General features: G+C 46.9%; 1 long non-coding RNA gene across 1 annotated transcript; it reads left to right on the forward strand.

Annotated features, from left to right (window-relative positions):
• The first annotated feature begins 6,507 nt into the window (after window positions 1–6,507).
• Window positions 6,508–22,192, forward strand: LOC134728719 (uncharacterized). Its single transcript, XR_010109426.1, has 2 exons — window positions 6,508–6,616; window positions 21,844–22,192. It is a non-coding gene; the product is annotated as an uncharacterized LOC134728719 (long non-coding RNA).
• Window positions 22,193–23,705: the final 1,513 nt, after the last annotated feature.

Below are 23,705 nucleotides of genomic sequence, written 5' to 3' on the forward strand. Positions count from 1 at the left end.
TCTACCCATTAATAACAAAACAGACATTCTTCTCACCTGCACATCCAGTACTCTAAGATCAACCACATGCTCGGCCATAAAGCCAGTCTCACTACATTTTTAAAAAATTGAAATCATACCAACCATACTCTTGGACCACAGTGGAGTAGACATAGAAATCAATACGAAGAAGATCTCTCAAAACCTCATAATTACATGGAAATTAAATAACTTGCTCCTGAATGACTTTTGGGTAAACAATAAAATTAAGACAGAAATAAAAATATTCTTTGAAATAAGTGAAAACAGAGACACAACATAACCAAAATCTCTGGGATGCAGCAAAATCAGTGTCAAGAGGAAAGTTTATAGTGCTAATCACCTACATCAAAAAGTTAGAAAGATCTCAAATTAAGGGTCTAAAGTCACACCCAGAGGAACTAGAAAAGCAAGAATACACTAATCCCAAAGCTAGCAGAAGAAAAGAAACACTAAAATTAGAGCAGAACTGAAAGAAATTGAGACCCAAAAATCCACACAAAGAATCAACAAAACCAAAAATTGTTTTTTTGGAATGATAAACAAGATTGACAGACTTCTAGAGAAGCTCCAAATAACCATAGTAAGAAACGACAAAGATGACATTACAGCTGGACCCACAGAAATAAGAAAGATTCCCAGAGATTATTATGAACACAGCTATGCACACCAACTAGAAAATCTAGAGGAAATGGGCAAATTCCTAGAAATACACAACCTCCCAAGATTGAATCAGGAAGAAATCAAAACTCTGAACAGATCAATATCAAATTCCAGATTTGAATCAGTAATAAGAAAAAAAACTACCAAATGAAAAAAACCCAGGACAGATGGAGCCATAGCTGAATTCTACCAGATGTACATGAAGAGTGGGTAGAAATTCTACTGAAACTATTCCAAAAAATTGAGGAGGAGGGACTCCTCCCTAACTGATACTCTGAAGCTAGTATCACTCTGAAACCAAAACCTGGTGAAGACACATCGAAAAAAGAGAACTAAAGGCCAATATCCCTAATAAACATAGATGCAAAAGTCCTGAACAAAATACTAGCAAACTGAATCCAACAGCCCATGAAAAAGTTAATTTACCGTGATCAAGTAGGCTTCAGTACCAGGATGCAAGGTTGGTTCAACATACACAAATCAATAAATGCGATTTACCACATAAAAGAATGAAAACCAAAAGCCATATGATCATCTCAATAGACATGGAAAAAGCTTTCAATAAAATCCAACATCCCTTTATGATAAAATCCTTGAACAAACTAGGTATCAAAGGAACATACTTCAAAATAATGAGAGCCATCTATGACAAACCCATAGCCAACATCATACTGAATAAGCAAAAGCTGGAAGCGTTTCCATTAAGAACTGAAACAAGACAAGGATGCCTACTCTCACCGCTCCTATTCAACATAGTTCTGGAAGTCCTAGCCTGAGCAATCAGGCAAGAGAAAGAAATAAAAGGCATCAAATAGGGAAAGAAGCCAAATTATCTCTTTTGGCTGATGATGTGATTCTGTACCTGGAAAACCCTAAAGATTCCACCAAAAGGCTCCTAGAAATGATATCTACTTCAATAAAGTTTCAGTATACAAAATCAATACACAAAAAGTCAGTAGCATTTCTATACACCAGTAATAATCAAGCTGATAGTCAAATCAAAAACATAATCCCATTTATAATAGACACACACACACGCACACACACACACACACACGCACACACAACCTAGGAATATGTCTCTGCAAGGAGAACTACAAAACACTGCTGAAAGAAATCATAGATGACAAATAAATGGAAAAATATTCCATGCTCATGGATTGAAAGAATCAATATCATTAAAATGGCCATACTGCCCAAAGCAATCTATAGATTCAATGCTATTCGTATCAAACTACCAACATCATTTTTCACAGAATTAGAAAAAACAATCCTAAAATTCATATGGGACCAAAAAACAGCTCAAATAGCCAAGGTGATCCTAAGCAAAAAGAGCAAAGTTGGAGGCATCAAATTACCCAACTTTAAGCTACAAACCCAAACAACATGGTGCTGGCACAAAAACAGACACATAGACCAAAGGAACAGAATAGAGAAGCCAGAAATAAAGATGCATACCTAGAGCCATCAGATCTTCTACAAAGTTGACGAAAATAAGCAATGGGGAAAGGACTTCCTATTCAATAAATGGTGCTGGGAGAGCCCGCTAGCCATATGCAGATGAGTGAAACTGGACCCCCTATCTTTTACTGTATACAAAAAGTAACTCAAGATGGATTAAAGATTTAAATGTAAGACTTCATACTATACAAATCCTAGAAGAAAACCCAGGAACTACCATTCTGGCCTTGGGAAAGAATTTATGACTAGGTATTCAAAAGCAATTGCAACAAAACCAAAAATTGACAAGTGGGACCTAATTAAACTAGAGAGCCTCTGCACAACACAGCAAAAGAAACTATCAACAGAGTAAACAGAAAACCTACAGGATGGGAGAAAATATTCACAAAGTATGCATCTGAAAAAGGCCTAGTATCCAGAATCTATAAGTGTATTAGTGTATTCTTGCATTGCTATAAAGAAGTACCTGAGCCTGGGTAATTTATAAAGAAAAGAGGTTTAATTGGCTCACGGTTCTGCAGGCTGTACAGGAACCATGGCAGCACCTGCTTCTGGGGAGGCCTCAGGAAGCTTACAGTCTGCCCGTGTGCTCTCTTGCTCCTGTTTTCACCATGGGATGTGCCTGCTCCCCTTTCTTCTTCTGCCGTAACCAGATCTCACAATAACTGACCCACTATCATGAGGACAGTACCGACTGAAATGGTGCTAAAGCATTCATGAGAAATCTGCCCCCATGATCCAGTCACCTCCCACCAGGTTCCACCTCCAACATTGGGGATAACCTTTCAATATGAGATTTGGGCAGAGACAACATCCACACTATATTGATAAGGAACTTAAATAATTCAACAAGCAATGACAAAAAACATTAAAAAGTGGGCAAAAGACATGAACACACACTTCTCACACTTGATCTTAGCCAAAAGGCTGAAACGTGATGAACACACACTTCTGAAAAGAGGACACACAGGTGACCAACAAACACGAAAAAATGCTCAACATCATTAATCTTCATATAAATGCAAATCAAAACTACAATGGGCTACCATCTCACACCAATCAGAATGGCTCTTATTAAAAAGTAAAAAAAAAAAAAAAAGAAAAAGAAAATTCGCTGCTGGCAAGCAGCAGAGAAAAGGGAATGCTTATACACTGTTGATGGGAATGTAAATTAGTTCAGCCACTATGGAAAGCAGTCTGGAGATTTCTCAAAGAACTTAAAACAGAAATACTATTTGACCCCACAATCCCATTACTGGGCATATATCCAAGGAAAAGAAATCATTCTACCAAAAAGACGCATGCATTCGTATGTTCATCACAGTACCAGTCACAATAGCAAAGGCACGGAATCAACCTAGGTGCCCATCAATGGTGGATTGGAATAAGAAAATGTGGTACATATATACTATGGAATACTACACAGCCATAAAAAAGAATGAAATAATGTCCTGTGCAGCAACATGGATGCAGCTGGAGTCCATTATCCTAAGTGAATTAACATAGAAACAGAAAACCAAATACCACATGTTCTCACTGATAAGTGTGAGCTAGACATTGGGTACACATGGAAATAAAGATGGAGACTCTATCTAGGGGAGGATGGGAAGGAAGCAAGTGTTGAGAAACTACTGGGTATAGTGTTCACTACCTGGGTGGATGGGATCATTTGTACACCAAACCTCAATGCCACACAATGTATCCATGTAACAAACCTGCACACGTACCCCCGAATCTAAAATAAAAGTTGAAATTATAGAAATAATTTCACGTCATTAGGTTTTCATCTAGAACATGATTTTATTTTATGTTTTTGAGACGGAGTCTTGCTCTGTCACCCAGGCTAGAGTGCAATGGCGTGATCTCTGCTCACTGCAACCTCTGCCTCCCAGAATTCAAGCTATTCTCATGTTTCAGCCTCCTGCGTAGCTGGGATTAGAGGCACCTGCCACCATGCCTGGTTAATTTTGTATTTTTAGTAGAGATGGGGTTTTGCCATGTTGGCCAGGCTGGTCTCGAACTCCTGACCTCAGGTGATCCACCCACCTCAGCCTCCCAAAGTGCTGGGATTACAGGCATGAGACACCACGCCTGGCCTAGAACATGATTTTTAATGCAGTGTACTATTCTACCTTATATGCATACTGTCTTTTTTTGCCCCTCTTTATTTTGGCTTTTATGCTTTTTTGTTGTTTGTTTGTTTTAAGCACACACCCCTCACTGCTTGCTAGCACTCGGGAGGTTCTCACTCTCATTTTTTCCTATTGAGGAGAACCCATGTGTGATTAAACATTTAGCATGCATTCACTTTTCCCCTTTGCCAGTCCTATTTCTGTGACTTTGGGATTCTAGAAAGATTGTTTTTAAATCACAATTTAGTATATTGAGATTTTTTTTGGTACCTTTTAAGAACAATTGCTTTGGCATTTACACTGATTGATTTATTTTTTTCGAGACAGGGTCTTGCTCTGTCGCCCAGGCTGGAGTGCAGTGGCACGATCTCAGCTCACTGCAACCTCCACCTCCCTGGCTCAAGTGATCCTCTTGCCTCAGCCTGCCTAGTAGCTGTGAGCACAGGTATGCGCCACCACTCCTGGCTAATTTTTGTATATTTTGTAGAGATGGGGTTTCACCATGTTTCCCAGGCTCGTCTTGAACTCCTGGGCTCAAGCAATCCACCTACCTTGGCCTCCCAAAGTGCTGGAATTACAGGCGTGAGACACCGCACCTAGCCTGCATTGATTGTATTACTCCCATTTACAGTTTATTGGACCGAATGCCTTTGTTTATGGGGTTTCTTACTTATCACCACCCTTTGCTGCCATGTTTGCCCCCTCTTGTGCTACTTTCTCTAACTTGCCTCTGCTGGCTGGAGTTTGCAGATGGAATGATGGAATGGCGTTGCGGGGATGTTGTATCCTCCTGGACCCTCCATCTGAGACTGTCTTTCCACAGCCTTTTCTTGTGGCCGACACCTGGGCTGGGTATGGAAATCTTGGGCACAGTGTCCCTACAGAGCTTGCTGGAATGTGCTTCGTGGGCTTCTGGAGTTTTCTCTGGCATCACCTGAGGCCCATTCATCTTTCTTCCTTCTGTGCTCACCTCTGTCCCTCTCTTGCCGCCCCTCCTTGTTCTCCTTTCTCAGGTCACACCTGCCTTCCTCAGTTCTTCAAGTAGTTCCTTCCTCTCCCCTCCCATATTCTCCCCTCTGCCAGGAACTGGACCTCATGCACCACCTCAATGTCAGAGCTCACCATAATCTTCAGTCAAGCTGGTCTCAAACTCGCAGCCTCAAGTGATCCGCCCACCTCGGCCTCCCAAAGTGCTGGGATTGCAGGCATAAGCCACCGTGCCCGGAAAATTCCTGCAGAAAACTTTTGATCAGGTCTTCCCTAACATGTCGTTTGCAGCAGGGCATGGGTATTGTGCTGTGTTTTATAAGAATGTAACACAATCCACGCCATAGAAATCCAGAGGCAGAGCTTTCTAGAGACCACTGGAAATATTCCCAATGTGGAAGAAGAGTGTGTAGAATTATTTCACAAAGTGGTAGTGAGAGAGAAAAAATTCATGTACCCAAGACCTTTATTGTTATTGATGTATTTCTAGGTGCTTCTTAGCTTTGTGGAACATCTGGAATAAATACTCAAAGCTCACTCATTCCTGACCCTTCCCCTTGAATGTCCTGAACGTTGGCTTCTCTACAAGTCTTCATAACTGTGTTCTTGAAATATTTTCTCAAATGTGATAGTGATTATGACTACACAATGACAGCTTGCCCAGGCAAAATGTTAATAGGTCAGTAAAATGTTAAAGTGCTTAATTAATGCTTGTAAAATTCCAAAATATGTCCACTGATGCCACAATAATTCACTCAGCGTTCTACACAAAAACACTGTCATTATTTATAACAGGGGTTGGCAAACCTGGCCAATGGCCTATTTTTGTAAATAAAGTTTTATTAGTACACAGCTATACCTACTTGTTTACACTTTGTGGCTGCTTTCATGCCACAAGGGTGGAGTTGAGTAGTTGCAGCAGGGACCAGATGTGATGGTTGGTGTTATGCACCAACTTGATTGGGCCAGAGGTTGCCCAGATATGTGGTTAAACATTATTTCTGGTGTGTCTGCAAGTTTGTGGAAGTGCCTGGTGTTTCTGGAAGAGTTGAACATTTAAATGGTGGACTAAGTCAGATGGCCCTCCCCAGTGTGGGTGGGTGCATCCAATCCATTGAAGGCATGAATAGAATAAAATAGTGGAGGAAGGTTGACTTTGCTGTCTGCCTGATCTCTTGGGCTGGAACGTGGTTCTCCTGCCCTCACTACTCTTTGTTCTCGGGATCTTAGACCAGGACTGGAATTGACTCCATTGGTTCTCCCACACTCAGGCCCTCAAATTACATGGGCTTTCCTGGGTCTCCAGCCTGCAGGTGGCAGATCATGGGACTGCTCAGCCTTCAGCCTTCCTAATCGTGAGTCAATTCCTTAGAATATATATATATATATATATATATATATATATATATATGTGTGTGTGTGTGTGTGTGTGTGTGTGTGTATACGTGTGTGTGTATATATATATATATATATATATGTATTCAATTGGTCCTACATCTCTGGAGAACCCTGACTAATACACTGTATGACTTGCAAAGCTAGAATATTTACTATCTGGCCCTTTACAGAAGAAGTTTCCACTTCTGCTCTATGTCCAGTATAGGCAGTAGTTATCTTTAGCTCAGAGACACGCAGCTAGAGATGAAGAGTTTGAACACAGTTTATGAGGGTGGCAAGAATGAAAATCCTCTTTATATAACAAAAGAAAATGAAAACCAAAACCAAAACAAAGAACTCTGGTTTGCTCCCGAGTGTCTATTCTGGTGTTTATTATTGAATGATGTTTTTCCATAAGCACATGATGATGGCTAAAAAAAAAAAGTTTCTGAGGAGGTGATTTTCCATAAACAGAGTGCCTTCTCCAACTGGAGTCATCCTAAGAAACAGAGGACACATCAGAAATGTTACTTAACCTGTGTTTTGTGACCTAGTTTTCATGTGGATTGAAGAAAGTGTTCATGTAATCTCCAAAGACGAGACCTGGTCTTGGAGTCTGAAGACCTGGGTTTGTGGCCCAGTAACACAACCACTCTGTGACCACAGCTGAGGTGGGCGCCCCACATGGCCTTGGTTTCCACTCTGTACAATGGACCCTCTGAGAAGTAGCCTTCTGACATCCCTTCCACCTCTGAAAGCCTGACCCTATGGTTCCAATCTGATGGAAATGTCGGCCTCCCTCTGACTCTACCCCTGAGAATATGATGGTGTGAGGTTAAAATAAGGAAGCTCTACGTGCTAAATCCCCTCGTTGTAATGTATGTTGCACATAAATTCTGAGGAAATGGTTATTCAGTTTCACCAAGTAGGTGAGGAGATGTGGCCAGCATTTGGGCGTAACAGCTAAAGCTCTTGTGGAAACAGGGGGCTCTGACCTCGGAGAGACCAACTGGAAGGTCGGTTTGGACCAGGGACACGCAGTGTGCCTGAATCTGTTTTGTATTTAGAAAAATATTTACAGTGAATCCATGATTTTATTCATAACACACTCATTGCAGATGATTTTAATTGTGTAATTTTTAAATGTCTGCAAATCCCAACACCTCTCCAGCCTCCAGCACGGTTCTGCTCCGAGTGGTGTGTCTGTTTTGGTTCCTAATTTAACAGTCCACAGGTCCTGGGTCTCTCGAATACTGGGGAGTCTGGGTGGGGGAACAGCAGCGATGAGGCATCCACACAACAGCATGATTCTATTCCTTGGAGTAAGCAGATTGCAGTTTGCACAGCACACTGCCAGGGGCACCTCAAATTGAGGCCACATGGCTTTGAGGTCGCATTCACCTCCTGATAGAGCGGCTGAGAGGTTAAATAAGATAAAGATTTAAAATGTTAACGCAGCCTGGCTCTCAGTGACAGCTCAGTTACGGCAGAGGGAAGGCTGTTGGAAAAGAGCGGAGAGATATCCCATTGTATCTGGGTGTGTGCATTTATTTTGATTAAGGGACTGTGGAAATCAATATGTGGATTAGAATTCTGAGAGCCTGAGGATTTCAGTGGCTCATCCAGTGGCCACATGGGTAATTAAGGGTAGAATGGTCTGTAATCTTTTCTTCCGTTTAATTGAAAATCTATTGAAAGAGCAGAGTGTCCTGATCAGTGTCCCTTAATGACACTCATGAAAAGCCTGAACGCTTTGGCATTGTAACCACAGCCTGGACTTCATGTCCACCTGGAGGCCTCGTGGCAGGTGCAGGCAGGAGGCTTAGGAGGAGAGGCAGAGCACGGGGGTCTCGCACACTCAAACCCGTAAACCTGTGGCAAAAATCATGCAGATCTTGTCCAGGTGCGGTGACTTATGCCTGTAATCCCAGCACTTTGGGAGGCTGAGGCGGGAGGATCACCTGAGGTCAGGCTTTCAAGACCAGCCTGGCCAATGTGGAGAAACCCCGTCTCAACCAAAAAAAAAAACAAACAAACAAAAATCAGCTGGGTATGGCGGCAGGTGTCTGTAATCCCAGCTACTCAGGAGACTGAGGCAGGAGAATCACTTGAACCTGGGAGGTGGAGGTTGCAGTGAGCTGAGATGGTATCATTGCATTCCAGCCTGGTGACAAGAGGGAAACTCCGTCTCAAAAAAAAAAAAAAAGAAGTCATGCAGCATTTGGCAACAGGGGTGAATTTGGGAAGCCTGGGCCGTTCACTAAGGCCATGCCAACCACCTTCGTTAATTGCTGATGACAAGGTAAGGGAATTAGACTTACTAACTCTAAGTAAATGTAAGGCAGAAGCTTACGTGAGAGCAGCAGGAAGTTGGGACGTTCAAGGCTGACTGTGGCTGTTCCCTCCTGGGAAACCGCAGGTCTCGCTTCAGGCCAGGTCTTGTTCCAGGTGAGGTCTTGGCATCTTCTATCAGATCCGGGAAGAACATGCCCAGTGATTCTGAGAGACTGCGTCGTCCTGTACCCTCTGGGACTGGTATTAGTCCAATGCAGAATTTCCTGAACTTGGTTCTGTTGAGCGGTCTTCTGGGACCCATCAACAGATGGCTTCCCCACTGTCACTACCACTCACACGCAAAGGATCCTTGTGGTCAAACAAGTCTGGAAATGGTATATTCCATTTACCTCCCTCAGCTTGACTGTGCTTATTAGCACACTGAAGGCTTGGAGCACTCCTGCAGCGAAGTGTTTAACTTTGGGTTACAGGAGGCTTCTCGAACTTTTCGGAGCCAATACACTGTTTCGCATAGCACCACAGTGAGCATCAACTCTTCTGCAGACTCCAGTGTGGGAAGCACTGTTGGAACAAAATCCATGTTCCACTCCCGTGTCCTAAAAATGTTGTTTCTCCCATGAAATCCAGTCTCTTTTTCTTTTTAGGGTATATTAGTTTCAACTGGGTGAAAGCCTGGAGTTACTTGGCATTTGATAACTTTTAATTTGTTCCATATTTTACTTTGAACAGCATATTACTTTTTATGCTCCTATTCACTTGTGGAAAAATAAAATTGCCCTTGCTATTTCACAGGGAGCACACAGTTCATTGCTTAATGAAATAAACTCATCTTTGTTAATCTATCAGACACTACCACCCAGATGACAATAGTTTTTTGTTTTATTTTATTTATTTATTTATTTATTTTTGAGATGGAGTCTCGCTCTGTCACCCAGGCGGGAGTGCAGTGGCCTGATCTAGGCTCACTGCAACCTCCACCTCCCAGGTTCAAACAATCCTTCCGCCTCAGCCTCCCAAGTAGCAGGGACTGCAGGTGTGCACCACCATGGTGGGCTAATTTTTTTATTTTTAGTAGAGATGGGGTTTTGCTATGTCGACAAGGTTAGTCTTGAACTCCTGGCCTCAAGCGATACATCCACCCCCTTCAGCCTCCCAAAGTGTGGGGATTACAGGTGTGAGCCACTGCACTGGGCCCGATAATAGTTTTCAGTCGGCTGGAAATCTGTGTTTAGGGGCATGCTTGCAAGGGGGCTTGCACCATTGCAGGCACAGGGAGGGAGGGCTGGCTGGGCAGGCACTTGGAGCCCCCTAAGAGTGAACAGCACACATCCGACGTGGAGCTGATTCCGGCCTGGCCTTCCCTGTTGAGCTCCGAGGCGTCTATCCATGGTGAAGTCTAAGAATGCCTGATAGTGGCGGAAGGGGCGGCTGAGGGTTAGTAAAAGAGGCCCAGGAATACACGGTGCAGAGGAAGATGGTGATTTGGGACAGGACGAGGAGCGCTCGGTCACTGCTTCCTCCCACCAGGTGCCATCTCTGCCTCCCCAGGCTCTGCGTGGAGCCGGGCATACAATTGATTAAACTAATGTGCAGATCATCAGTGCAGTGCCGTGGGTAGAAATATAACTTTTTAAGCCAGAGAGACGTGGGTTTGAACAGACAGTTCCCCACAGTGAGACCCTGGGTGAGGTCACGGGACCATTTATAGCTCTGTTTCTGCGTTTGCAGCAAGTGATAACTTCTGCCTTGCAGGTTGCTGTGAGGAGGAAATGGCATGTTACAAGCCTGGGCATCGTGATGACGGGGCACGTGGCAAGACTGACTATGTGGCATCTATTCAGGCTGGGGCCTTGGGGACATCCTTGCCTCCTGCCAGGCCTTCTCCTGGGCAGGAACAACCCCCAGGCTTTGAAATTCCTACCCTTGGTCAGTGCCTCTGGCTGCTCAGTTTATTGATCAAACATGGGATTGTTGGGCCCAGAGGAGACAGTTTTTCAGCCCAGCACGGGCCAATACCTCTTCTTTTAGTTAGAAAAGTGCTCCTGGGTTTAATTAGGGCTGACACTGAATATTACTCAGAGACAGGCGTGAGGGAGGTTAAGCAGAACTGATGGCACATCAACTACTTAACCAAAGGCAGAAAGGCCTTGGAATCCAGGGACTGGCGCCCCTCGCCAGCTCCACTGCTGATGGGCAGGAGACCAGGCTGAGGCCGCCTATCTCGTTAGGACCATCCAGGACCTGAGCATGTGTCACCAACCTTTTGATTTTATTTTTAGCTGATTTCTAATTGTTTTTACGTCGCCCCAGTTCTGTGTGTATTTAGAAGTGTCCGTAGGAATGACATGGCTGCTATTTTTGGAGGGCTGGTTTGGCTTTGGGTGTGACGTCCTTCACCAACACAGTGGAGAGGCACAGTAGTGGCTCCCCCATTTGACAGAGGAGACTGTGGCTCAGGTACACGTGCCAGCAAGTGGCAGAGCCAGGGCTCGACCCAACTTGGAGATCATTCAATGCCTGGAATATTGACCACTGCCTGCAGCAGGGATTCTCAGCCTGCACCGCCCAGGAGAGCGGCCTTTCTGGACGCTGCCCATACGGGGAGCTCCACGCTCTTCCGGTGAACAGTGGTGGTGCTGGCCGTGCCGAGGGTGAGGGGGTACTGAGGGGCCAGGGCCATGAGCTGTCCACCCAGACGCCGGGGAGGAGGCAATGAGGCTGAGCTGGCTCTCAAGGGCACTGGCCCTGGGGAGGGGAAAGCCACGCCAGCCTCGGGGATGGCGAGTACCGTCAAAATGCCCCACGTGCCTGGAGAGCATGTGCAGGGACCTGGTCATGCCCAAAGGAGGTCCCTCTCCGGGACCACTTCATGTGGCCACAGGACACCTTCTTCAGGTGGGATCTCAGGTAGACGTCTGTTCTTTCCCACTTGAAGTACAGAGTGAGGAGCTGGAGCCCCATCCATCAGCTTAGCCAGATCCCGACACTCTCCTGACCAGGGATGCGTGTGCGGTGTGTTTATGATGTCTGTGAATGTGATGTGTGTGGTGTATGTAGTATGTGTGCTATGGGTGTGTGTGTGATGTGTGTGTAGTGTGTGATGTGTGTGGTATATGCAGTGTGTATGGGATATGTGTTGTGTGTGTGTTGTGTGTTGTGGGTGTGCATGCATGAAGGGGGTGTGTGTGGGGGAGTCCTCCAGATACTACACAGAAGCCCTCAGGCCCCAACAAGCAGCCATATTTGCTGTGCTGAGAGGCCATGGAAGCTTCGGGATCCAAGGCTGTGAACGATTATTCTATTCAATATTAACTTTTTTTCTAGAGTTTTCCAAAGTAAAATCTTACTCTTTTATAAAAGAAAAGGCCCCTCTGTTACTCATATTCTTTTGTGTTCTTCCCCTCATCTCACTAAATGAAGCTCAGAGAGTGCTTGCCGGGTCAGCGGCCAGATGCCCAGTGCATTGTCTACCTTGTCAGTCAGTTCAGCACGTCGCCTTCCTTGTCAGTCAGTTCAGCGCGTCGCCTTCCTTGTCAGTCAGTTCAGCGCGTCGCCTTCCTTGTCAGTCGGTTCAGCGCGTCGCCTTCCTTGTCAGTCGGTTCAGCGCGTCACCTTGTCAGTCAGTTCAGCACGTCGCCTTCCTTGTCAGTCAGTTCAGCACGTCGCCTTCCTTGTCAGTCGGTTCAGCGCGTCACCTTGTCAGTCAGTTCAGCACGTCGCCTTCCTTGTCAGTCAGTTCAGCGCGTCGCCTTCCTTGTCAGTCAGTTCAGCGCGTCGCCTTCCTTGTCAGTCGGTTCAGCGCGTCGCCTTCCTTGTCAGTCGGTTCAGCGCGTCACCTTGTCAGTCAGTTCAGCGCGTCGCCTTCCTTGTCAGTCAGTTCAGCGCGTCGCCTTCCTTGTCAGTCAGTTTGCCCTTCCTAGATGTTGGTCATGGCGGATCCTTACCAGTACGTGTTCCATTCATTTTTATATACATTTTACATATACATCACTCAATGTATACTTTAGATATTGGTAAAGCTTAATTTCTTGTTTGTAAAAACCTAACATTTTCCCCGTACCCTGGAGAGTTACCTTGTGCCTGCAGGGTGTCGCTTCTTATTTGGGGGCCACTGGCCCAGGAACTCAACTTGTCCCATGTTGTTGCTTCTAATTACATCACCTCAGATTCATGTGCATTGAATTTTCACCTCCCAGCCAGTAGTAAATATAGTTAAGTAAAATGCAAATAACATATCTCGGTCCAGACTACTCATGAGAAAAACCTACAGTAAAAAACACCCTGGCCGAATCCTTTGAGTCTAACGGCTTCAGAATCGTGCTCTCCAGCGCTGGGGAGTCGGCTGTCACAGAGACACCTGCAGCTCCCGCGAAGGCCACATCACCACCTCCTCCTGCCCTCCGTGTGTTCTCCTCCTCAGTGGATGAGACCCTCGGCTCAGAGGGACCCTAAGCTCCTTCTCCTTCCTCATTCCCTCTGTCTGGTTAACCGCTGAGTCCTGATTCATTTACTCCCTCGATATTCTTCAGGTGGCTCCATCATTACCAGCATGACCTTAGTTTCAGATGCCAGCGGGTCTAGCCTGGGCACCCAATACCCCAGAATCCTCCATTTGTGGGCAGACCCGGCTGGTTTACAGAGTTTTCTCCAAGAGCCGACACGACTTTCCAGCTGTGCTGGGGTCCCCTGTAACAGCAGAGAGGTGACTGTGACCATTCGCAATGCAGGGAGGCCCCACAAACTCCACTGTTTCGGACAGATGACCCTGCAGCCATCAGATTTGCATCATAGAGCTTGGTGTCAGGAAGGGACTCTGGGAGACTAGTGGATGTGACTAGAGGGAGGAGGGGCCGAGGTCACCCCTCCAATGAGAGTCATGTCTCCCAGCTTGTCCCATTCCCCCTCCATCGCAGCAGCAGTACGAGTGCTGGAAGGAGGGCACATGTTGGTTTCATCCCACAGACATGGACGGGGCATCTTTAATGTCCTTCCCCAGAGTAAAGAGTCAGGTGGTTTTTGTGTTGACTGATCCCATTTGGAGGGAAGGGCTCCTTTGGGTCTGAGACAGCACACACTGGGAGGCGGGGCAGGCACAGGCATGGGGGCACCTTGCAGTGAGCAAACAGAGAGGTGAAGCCATTTGTCTGGGCCCACGTGGGATAAAGGCCTTGCTGAGGCTACCATCTTGGGTAACCATGCCAACCTGCCCTCCCTCTTCTAAGGGCAGGGCAAAGGCAACCCAGCCTCTTGTGGGCTCCGTTCTGTCTTGGGCCTGCGTTCACGTCCAGCTGGAGAGAGGGTCAAATGCAGGCAGCTGGCATTTTAGGGACTCCCCAGTGTTTGAAAGCAGCTCAGCACTTTCATATGAGTTTGGAGAATGGGGTGTTTTTGTAAACTTTTATTTTAGGTTCAGGGGTACATGTGAAGGTTTGTTACATAAGTAAGCTCATGTCATGGGGGTTTGTTGTACAGATGATTTCATCACCCAGGTATGAAGCCCAGTACCCAACAGTTATCTTTTCTGCTCCTCTCCCTCCTCCTACCCTCCACCCTCAAGTAGACCCCAGTGCTGGGAGAACGCTGTGTTTACAAACTCGATGTGTGCCTGGTAGAAATTATTGCTTTCTTTCTCTCTCCGCTTTCCCCAGCTGAAATGCTGACCTGGAAAACATCAACCTTGCTCTCGCATAAAGCATTTTTTTCCGGGACTGACATACAAAGCTCTGATGTAGAAATTGAAATTTCACACTCTGAAGGGCTCAAATGGCTTCAGAGGTCAGTGGGCGGCTGGACCCACTGGTGAGTCATGGGGAGAGATGCCACCCCAGATTAACATCAGTGGACACTTGTGCGTCAGAGGTTCTGCGCACTAAAAACGTTTGGTGGACATCTGTGTCCCCCCCCGCCCCAAATCCACCCCAGCACGCACTCAACTCTTTTAGGCCGAGGGGCACGTCCCACTCATCTGGTGAATACATCAGCTGAATGCAATCTGCTCTCACAAACAGATGTCCCAGGAGGGTGGTGGAGGTGGGGCACAGTGAATACTGGTTAGAAGTTGCCGGAAGGCTTTTTATGAGGTTCTTATTTTGTGGGGTGGGGAGTAGAATGGCCAGAGAATTTACTTTAATTGAAACACACCTAATTTGGGTGCTTGAGCTGGGTATCTAAAAATATTTTTCAAGCCCTCATCCACAAGGAGGGTTTCTGTTTCCCGTCTGCTTATTTTCTCTGTCTTCCTGAAAAGACCAGGAAGAATTGGAGCAGGATCAACATGTGACCCTGGCCAGCCCGACAGGGGAGGCCGGGCCCATGGCTCACGGGACCCTCTGAGGGATCTCAACTCCACGCACGCGCACGGAGCCACTGTAGCCACTGTAGACGGAGAACGCTGCCATGCAGCATGGCGGATGCTTGCTTATTCCTGCCTGTTGGTTCCTGTTTTGTTTCAGGCCTGCAGGTGTAATGGCTACACTCTGTGAGCAATGCACACAGTGGCGGCATGTGGTGACAGTGGCCAGGCTGCAGTAGGGACATCTGCTCCCCAGTGGAGGCAGCCAGTGGTTTCCTGGACGCTTGCTTTATTGCTCACATTCTTTCTGTGTTAGCAACTTTCCCCTCCTTTCTACGAATCTCAAATGTCTCAGAGGAATGTTTAAATTATTATCAGATCCCAGGAGAGATTGCTATTTCCTGTGCAACTTTTCCCTGCCTTGCATGACTCCCATGTAAAGCATCTCCCTCCAGGAGAGACCAGCTGAGCCTCCCGTGACTGTCATTATCCATGCAGATGTGCGGCAGAACAAGTGACACAAATCTTAGCCCTCCATAACATCTCTATCAGTTTAGAGCTTTCAGAAAGCAAAGTATCGGGACCTGGAATGAGCGATGTGCTGTGGCTGAGAAGGGACAAATGGTGCCGGCTTGGAAATGATGGAGAATGCCAACTCCTCTCTTCTGGCAGGAGGCAAAGTGACATTGAATTAGAGATACGGCAGTAGTGCTTCTTTAGAGGGGTGCAATAGAAAGGGGTGCTTAGATTTCAATCCCAGCTTTGACTCCAAAAAGATCTATGAGCTGTAAGAGGCTCAGCCTTGACTCCAACAAGATCTATGAGCCGTAACAGGTGCTTTCACTCACCTTAGCTTCCGTCCTTCTGTCTAGATGGAGGGGGCGGGACTCCATCACTTCCCAGGCCCCTCCAACTTTCCTGTTATAACTCTGTGGTCTTTGAGAGCTTACTTCCAGAACACCCTTCAACAAGGAGACACCCAGAAGACCAATGAAACCACCAAGAATGCCTCATCCAGGAAGAACAGTGTGGTGGGTATGCCCTAGGGTGCCCCTGGTCCCTGCCTCCTTGTGTGATCTCCTCTGCTGGGGGGTGAGGGTGATCTGCAGCTTGCTTCTGACCCACAGATATGGCACAGGGGTGGCAGGTGGCTTCCTTTTGTTTCATTCAATGAGACTCTGTCATAGCTGACTTCTGGGAGATGTTCACCTGCTGGCCTGGAGGAAGGAAGCCGCCGCATTGTGGGATGTCTATGGAGAGGGCCATGTGGCACAGAGCCATGCCCATCCTCCAGGAGATGTGCGTGCACTCCTAGCCCAAAGGAACTGTGAGACAACAAGTGTGTGTTGTTTAATGCCATTGAGGTTGTGGTGATTTGTTACTCAGCAAAAAATCCCACTGATCCAATGGACGCTTGGTCATGCCCACAGTGGCCCCAGTCCAGTGGCAGCCTGGGCAGCGAGCCACTCTCTCGGGTGCACTTCAGGAGGGCTCATGCTGTTCAGATTGAAAAGGACATCACTGGCAGGGTGTGGTGGCTCATGCCTGTAATCCCAGCACTTTGGGAGGCTGAGGCGGGCAGATCACGAGGTCAGGAGATCAAGACCATCCTGGCTAACACGGTGAAACCCCGTCTCTACTAAAAATACAAAAAAATTAGCCAGGCGTGGTGGTGGGCACCTGTAGTCCCAGCTACTCGGGAGGCTGAGTCAGGAGAATGGTGTGAACCCGGGAGGCGGAGCTTGCAGTGAGCTGAGATCACGCCACTGCACTCCAGCCTGGGCGACAGAGCGAGACTCCCTCTAAAAAAAAAAAAAAAAAAAAAAAAGAAAAGGACATCACCTAAGCTCCTGCCATGCTGAAGGCAAGGTGTGCAGATGGGAGCAAAAGAGTGACAGTCCCCAGTGGGCACATAAGCCAGAGGACTGGTTATTATATTGGCCAGAAGTGGGGACCACGATGGCTTGCCCCTGGGGCAGTGAGGGCAGCCTGCTCCTCGGCAAGCCCTGAAGCAGAGGGGATCAGGGGGTGGCTCAGATCAGCCACAGAGTGGCAGCAGCAGCCCGGGGGTCAGACAAGGGGACAAGGCTGAGACTGGGAGCAGGGGTTGCAGGAGCATTCTGGGACACCAGGAGTAAGGGACTAGGGCAGGAAGATGGAGCTGCCTGGAATCGAGGTGGACATTTGGAGGGCAAGCGCTGAGCCTGGGGCACAGAATGGCCTTTGCACCCAGCTGCCGGACCCAGGGACACCCAGGATCCCACATCAAGGGTGGAAGAGGTGTCTTGAGGTGGGTGACCCAAGTCCCTCCAGCAAGAGCCAAAGTCCAGTCATGTCCAGTGGGGCAAGAGGAAAATCAAGACGACTGTCAGAGAGCGCCCCACACACTCCGTCACGTGAGAATGGATTGGAAAGACATTGACCGCCTGCCCGTGGATCATTCTGCCTCCGGCCATGCCCATGTGCGCAGGCAGCTGAGAAGCCAGGGCAGCTCTCCTAACAGGTCTACACGGGACACAGTAGTCTCATGGGGCAGTTTGTTTCCAAGATGAACTTTGGGTGAGGAGCAGTGGACAAAATGCTACCCAATGGCCACGGTGCTTTAATTTTTATGTCTGAATTACTCAAATCTACAGACACATCTGCATGAGAGGTGTCTTGGCTCTAGAATTCTACCTGCACTCGCAGTGCTTTACTGAGTGTGTCTGCGGTCGTGATTCACAAAATCGCGTTGTCTGTCTGTGGGTTTGTCCCTGGCGTGAGGCCGCATCACTGCAGGTGGTTAAGCCTGGTCTACCTCTGCTTGACCTATATTCTAAGAAAAGCAGAGCCTGCAAGGCTGGAATTCGCTTTTCTCCAATTAAGCTTCCAAATACATTTAAGTCAGTCAATATTAAAAAAAATGCAGCCGGGTGTGGTGGCTCAAGCCTGTAATCCCAGCACGTTGGGAGGCTGAGGTGGGCGGATCATGAGGTCAGGAGGTTGAGACCATCCTGGCTAACACGATGAAACCCCGTCTCTACTAAAAATACAAAAAACAAGTTAGCCGGGCGTGGTGGCGGGTGCCTGTAGTCCCAGCTACTCTGGAGGCTGAAGCAGGAGAATGGTGTGAACCCGGGAGGCGGAGCTGGCAGTGAGCCAAGATTGCGCCACTGCACTCCAGCCTGGGTGACAGAGCGAGACTCGTCTCAAAAAAAAAAAAAAAAAAAAAAAAAGGAAAAGAAACCCCAGAGGATCTTTTTGTGGTCCAATTTGCAATTCTCCAGGCCTTTCACCTACAGCGCCCTGTGTGAGTGCCTCGCTAGCCTGGTGGGCCAGCCTTATCCTGGGAGACTAGAGCCCGAGGCTTAGTCCAGTAACTTGCCCAGGGTCTCAGAGGTAGGCAGTGGCGCCCCAAGACGGCCTCGGCAGCCCAGTGTGTTTTGGGGCCCACCTACTGCTTTATGGTAAAGCTGTGTGGCATGGATGAAAATACATTTCCCGCTTGGCATTCTGCGTGAGATGGGCACAGAAACAGCACACTTGACTTTAGAAGACTTTGGGAATCTGTCCCCTGAGCCCTTTCTTTTGTCCTGGCAACTGTCGCTTGGACACGTGACAGTCGTGTGTGGATGTGAGTAAATGTGATTTAGGCAGTGCTTGATTGATAGGTTCAATGGTCTGCAGCTGGTCCTGCCTGCCTTGGTGGCCTTTGAACGTCTTCTCTCTTTGGAGGGCTGTCCTCCAACGAAGGAGGGGCAGCCATGAAATATCAGGAGACAGCACCGGGCACTGCGTGTTTGGGATCACAAAGACAGTGAGGTTTCTCTGGGGAAGCTGCAGGCACCATGATGCGAGGTGTCACAACATGTGAGCAAAGGAGTTTCTAGTTCAGCCAGGTGACATTTGACACATGTGGGATCCAGGACGTGGCCCTCCCCTCGGTGCAGGACTCACTTCTGCCCGAGGGCAGGGCTGTCTGGCAGGTCCCAGGGAAGGGGCTGGGAGCATCCTCTACGTGTTGCCTTCACTCTGGGTTGGAGCCTATGTATCTGAGAAATGGGATTTGCTGTCAAAAGGCTCCAAGAATGCCCATTGTGAGAGACTGTGGCTGCAGATACCTCACAGCCTGCAGTCAAGTGCTGCCTCTGGGTCCCGGGAGCCTTCAGGCAGAGCAGCGTTTGCCAAGGGTCACGACGGCTGTGTTCCGTGGTGAGTCCATGCACAGATGCAGTGTCGCTGGTGCCGCACAGCGAAGGAAGGCGCTCAACCACTGTGCACCTCAGTCCACTCCTCACCTGAGGCAACTCACGGGTGCTGGTGGTTCCAGAATGGCTATGCGGCGACACTCTGCGGTTGAGGAAGAGGGGCCCAGAGATGAAACAAACTGCATCGCCAGGTGGCTTAAGCAAGAAAAGCCACATTTCTCTCCCCACTGGAAGCACAGCTTTCCCATTCTTTTGAGAAGCTCCGAGCATATTAGCAACAGTTCACAGCTGCCTTCAGATTCCCTGCTTTTCCTTGCCTGAGGCCTCTGGCAAATCTTCCCGTCGAGGCTCACATTTTCTATACTTGATCTCACTCAGAGGTGAATTTTCTTCAATTTTCTGTTTGTCTGAATGAGACGTGCTCAGCTTCGAGGTGCTATTGAGAATAAGAACAAAGCATCTCTTTGTCTTCAGAGCACTTTCCCTGGCAGCTCTGGACAGCTCGGTTCTGAATATTAACTTTTCCCAATGCTTCAGTTGTTATTAAAGTAGAATTCTTGGTCCATCTCCACCTTGAATCTAATGTTTGTAGAAAGATTCATGTTAGCCCACATGTAGAACTCGATTTATAGGAAAGAGACCTTGAAACTCTTTGAATTCAAATGTTGGAAGCCTTCAATGAAATGGAAGAAAAAAGTGAGGACTTTTTTTTTTTCTTTTCTTTTTTTTTAGATGGAGTTTAGCTCTTGTTGCATAGGCTGGAGTGAAATGGCATGACCTTAGCTCACTGCCACCTCTGCCTCCCGGGTTTAAGCGATTTTCCTGCCTCAGCCTCCTGAGTATCTGGGATTACAGGTGCCCGCCACCACACCTGGCTAATTTTTTGTATTTTTAGTAGAGACGGGGTTTCGCCATGTTGGCCAGGCTGGTCTCAAACTCCTGACCTCAGGTGATCCACTTGCCTCGGCCTTCCTAAGTGTTGGGATTACAGGCGTGAGCTACTGTGCCAGGCCAAAAGTCAGTACATTCTGTTTTTAGGAGAAAGAGGAAAAACATGAGGAATCAAATTTATCTTGAGGATAATTAAAAGAAAGAAAACTCTGACACATTTAGTCCAATGTCTATAGATATCTCTATAGCTACCTGTTTGGTGCTGTGGGAATGTTTCTTTCCCTAGTCCTCTGGGACCACTCAAGATATGTGATTATAAAATAAATCCCTTCCTTTGCAAATCAAGGCAGACAAGTGAATTAAAATATTTTGAATGAGAAAGTTGGAAAAAAAAGTTTTCTGGGTAGCTCCACTTTTCCAGAAAATTCTATCCATGAACTGCATGTCCCCAGGCACTGTGATTTCTGGCACATTTGTCCATCTGTGGTTGGCTTGCAGCCATGAGCCTAAGGACGTGGAAGAAGATTTTTGTTGTCTTCCTGAGCATCCGGGGTCTCTCTAGTGATGCATGGGATGCTCTTGTCTTCCTTACTGGACTGGTCAGCTTTGGTGCTTAGAACTGGATGGGTCCGTCCTTACAGCCCTGCCTGGGATGGGGTGCAGGGGAAGGGCACCACTGACTGTCAGGAGCCTGCCCCTCGGATCACCTTCCAGATGCAGCATCCCGACAAAACGCCACGAAGGTGGTTTTTTCCTAAAAGCCAGGAAGCATAACTTGGTCTTTGCGGTCATCCCGCTTCTGGTAGGTTATGTCGTGCTAAGTACTGAGTAGAAAAGTGGACAGTTTTTTCAACACATATGCCCCTTAAAGAAATTCTCAGCAAACAAGAACACATGGAACATCTTAGAAAATAATTAATTCACCTCAAATCCTCCTCCTCCGATGCATATGTAATACTGAGCGTCTATTGCTAAAAATCAGACGAATGCACATGTTGAAGATATAAACCAGTAGGAGACAACTTTGGGGAAAATTTTTAAAACAAAACATATTCGGATGTGTTTGAATTATGCATTGTGAAGATATTCAGACTTTCCATGACTGAGGCAGCCATGATTGCTGTTTGTTTTTAAGGGCAACACACATGTTTCAAAGATTTTGTTTTGTTTTGTTTGTTTTTCCTACAGAGCTAGGATTTGCAAGACAAATATGGCTTATGCTTTAGAGGAATGGGATTCGAAGATGGAGAAATAAAACGCCAAAATCACAAAAATTTTATGAATGTCATTTCTTTCTGATTTCATGATAATTCTCATTACAATAAAAAGAACCTGTGAGATGATTCCATTTCTGGTGAGCGGAAAGTGCCAAGCAACTCTCCTTCTCAAGGAAGGTTGAGGTACAAGGGCAAGCTTTTGTACTTGGATTTAAAAGAGAAGTTCTAGTTTTAAATTCTGGGTCTGCTGTTAACCAGCTGTAAATGTTGGGAAGTCATTTTCTTCATCTGTAAAATGCTTAAAAGGAATATTTGTCTTATAGGATTTTTGCACTTTGAAATCCAACTATGCAACTCATTATTTCTTTCAACTGTGGCCACATTCAGGATCCCACGGTGTACTAAAATCTCTTTGAATCAGAAAGCAAAGAAGAAGGAAGAAACACTGGCGTTTTCCCTGGCCCCAGCATGGCTGTAGGATGCAGAGTGATTGAAAATGGACATTTATAAAGATGATTAATGTGTGCCCTCAGTTCTACCAGATTGTCTGTATAAATTGTCTTTCCCTATTCAGTCTTTGTAATTTGTGCCTTCTCTATTTTTCGGTAGATATTTTTTGCATTTGGGGAGGTTTACTTTTTTTTTTTTTAATAAAGTTTGCCTTTATAGTAAGACTTTCATACAATACCATTTGCATTAGACGAAGGCCTAGTCATGAGAAAATCACATCCGTTAACTGACCAGGGAGCATTGACTCTAATTATTAACTCGGAAAAGAAAAGAGCTTCTAATGGATAAAGAGCACACGGGACAGCCGTGCAGGGCGCAAGCACCGCCTCCAGGGCTAAGGCAGGGCCCTAGGGAAGGAACACACTGGGAAAAAGCTCCCCACCCCATGTACCCCAGGAAAGGATGTGGCGCAGCGCCACTGCATATTCTGCTCCTAGAGACCAAATTGTAAAAATAACCTGCATCAACTTGCATGTAAAAATACACTGGTGGGGCCGGGCGCGGTGGCTCACACCTGTAATCCCAGCACTTTGGGAGGCCGATGTGGGTGGATCACCTGAGGTCAAGAGTTCGAGACCAGCCTGGCCAACATGGCGAAAACCTATCTCTGCTAAAAATACAAAATTAGCTGGGCGTGGTGGCGGGCGCCTGTAATTCCAGCTACTCTGGAGGCTGAGGCAGGAGAATCGCTTGAGCCTGGGAGGCAGAGGTTGCAGTGAACCAGCATCACACCCTAGCACTTTAGTCTGGGTGACAGACTCAGACACTGTCTCAAAAAAAAAATACTGGTAGGAGAGAAAAGAAAATGGTTAGGACGTCTAAATAAAAACACACAGAGGAGCAAAAATATGCAAAGCTACTTGTTTCTGTATTGGTCATGAGGCCGTAGTTGACATATTTGGCTTCCTCTGTCAATGACTTGTTCCGTATTTCCCCAGCTTTAGCTAGAACCTCTGCTCATGCTGTCCTTTGACTAGCATAGTGACCCTGACATTCATTCATAAAGTGTCTGGATCTTTGATCCTGCGGCCTCTTCTTTGGTTGCTGTAATTTTATATCACCCTTTGCTACAGGGCATGAAAATACTAAGAGGCATCCTGGGGTCCAGACATGGTCCCTCTACTCTCTGAAGAGAGAATTTTTTCACCAAGGTGTGATGGGGCTGCTGCCCCATCGTGGGCATGCAGATGTCATTATGTTAGGAGTTTTCAGGTGAGACCATCCTCTGCAGGGGAGGACTGGACACCAAGGCCTAGATCTGGGTTTAGGAGGAGAAACGGCCACTCTATGAAAGCCCCCATCAGAGCCGCTTGCTCCAAGCCTGCTTTACCAAAGCCCTGCTGCTACTGTTTGGGGCCTCATTTCCACTGCTGCTGCTCCTGGGTCTGTCTCGCTTAGAAGCCTCCCAGATGCACAGCGTCTGGCAAGGTGGTGTCGGGGACCCCTTCTTGTGGGGAGCGCCACCCCACGGAGGGCCGGAGTCAGGAAGTGCTGATGGCCTGTCTTGTTCCAGGTTGCTTTTCAGAATCGGAACTTTCATTCCATGTACAGTTGTAGACACCCGTGGATGCCCGAAACCTCAGATAGTACCAAACCCTACATGTACTGTGCTTTTTCCTATGCACATATACCTACAATAAGCTTCATTTATAAATTAGGTGTGGTAAGGGATTAA

This window comes from Pan paniscus, chromosome 13 (genome assembly GCF_029289425.2).
Source record: "Pan paniscus chromosome 13, NHGRI_mPanPan1-v2.0_pri, whole genome shotgun sequence".
Lineage (NCBI taxonomy): Eukaryota > Metazoa > Chordata > Mammalia > Primates > Hominidae > Pan > Pan paniscus.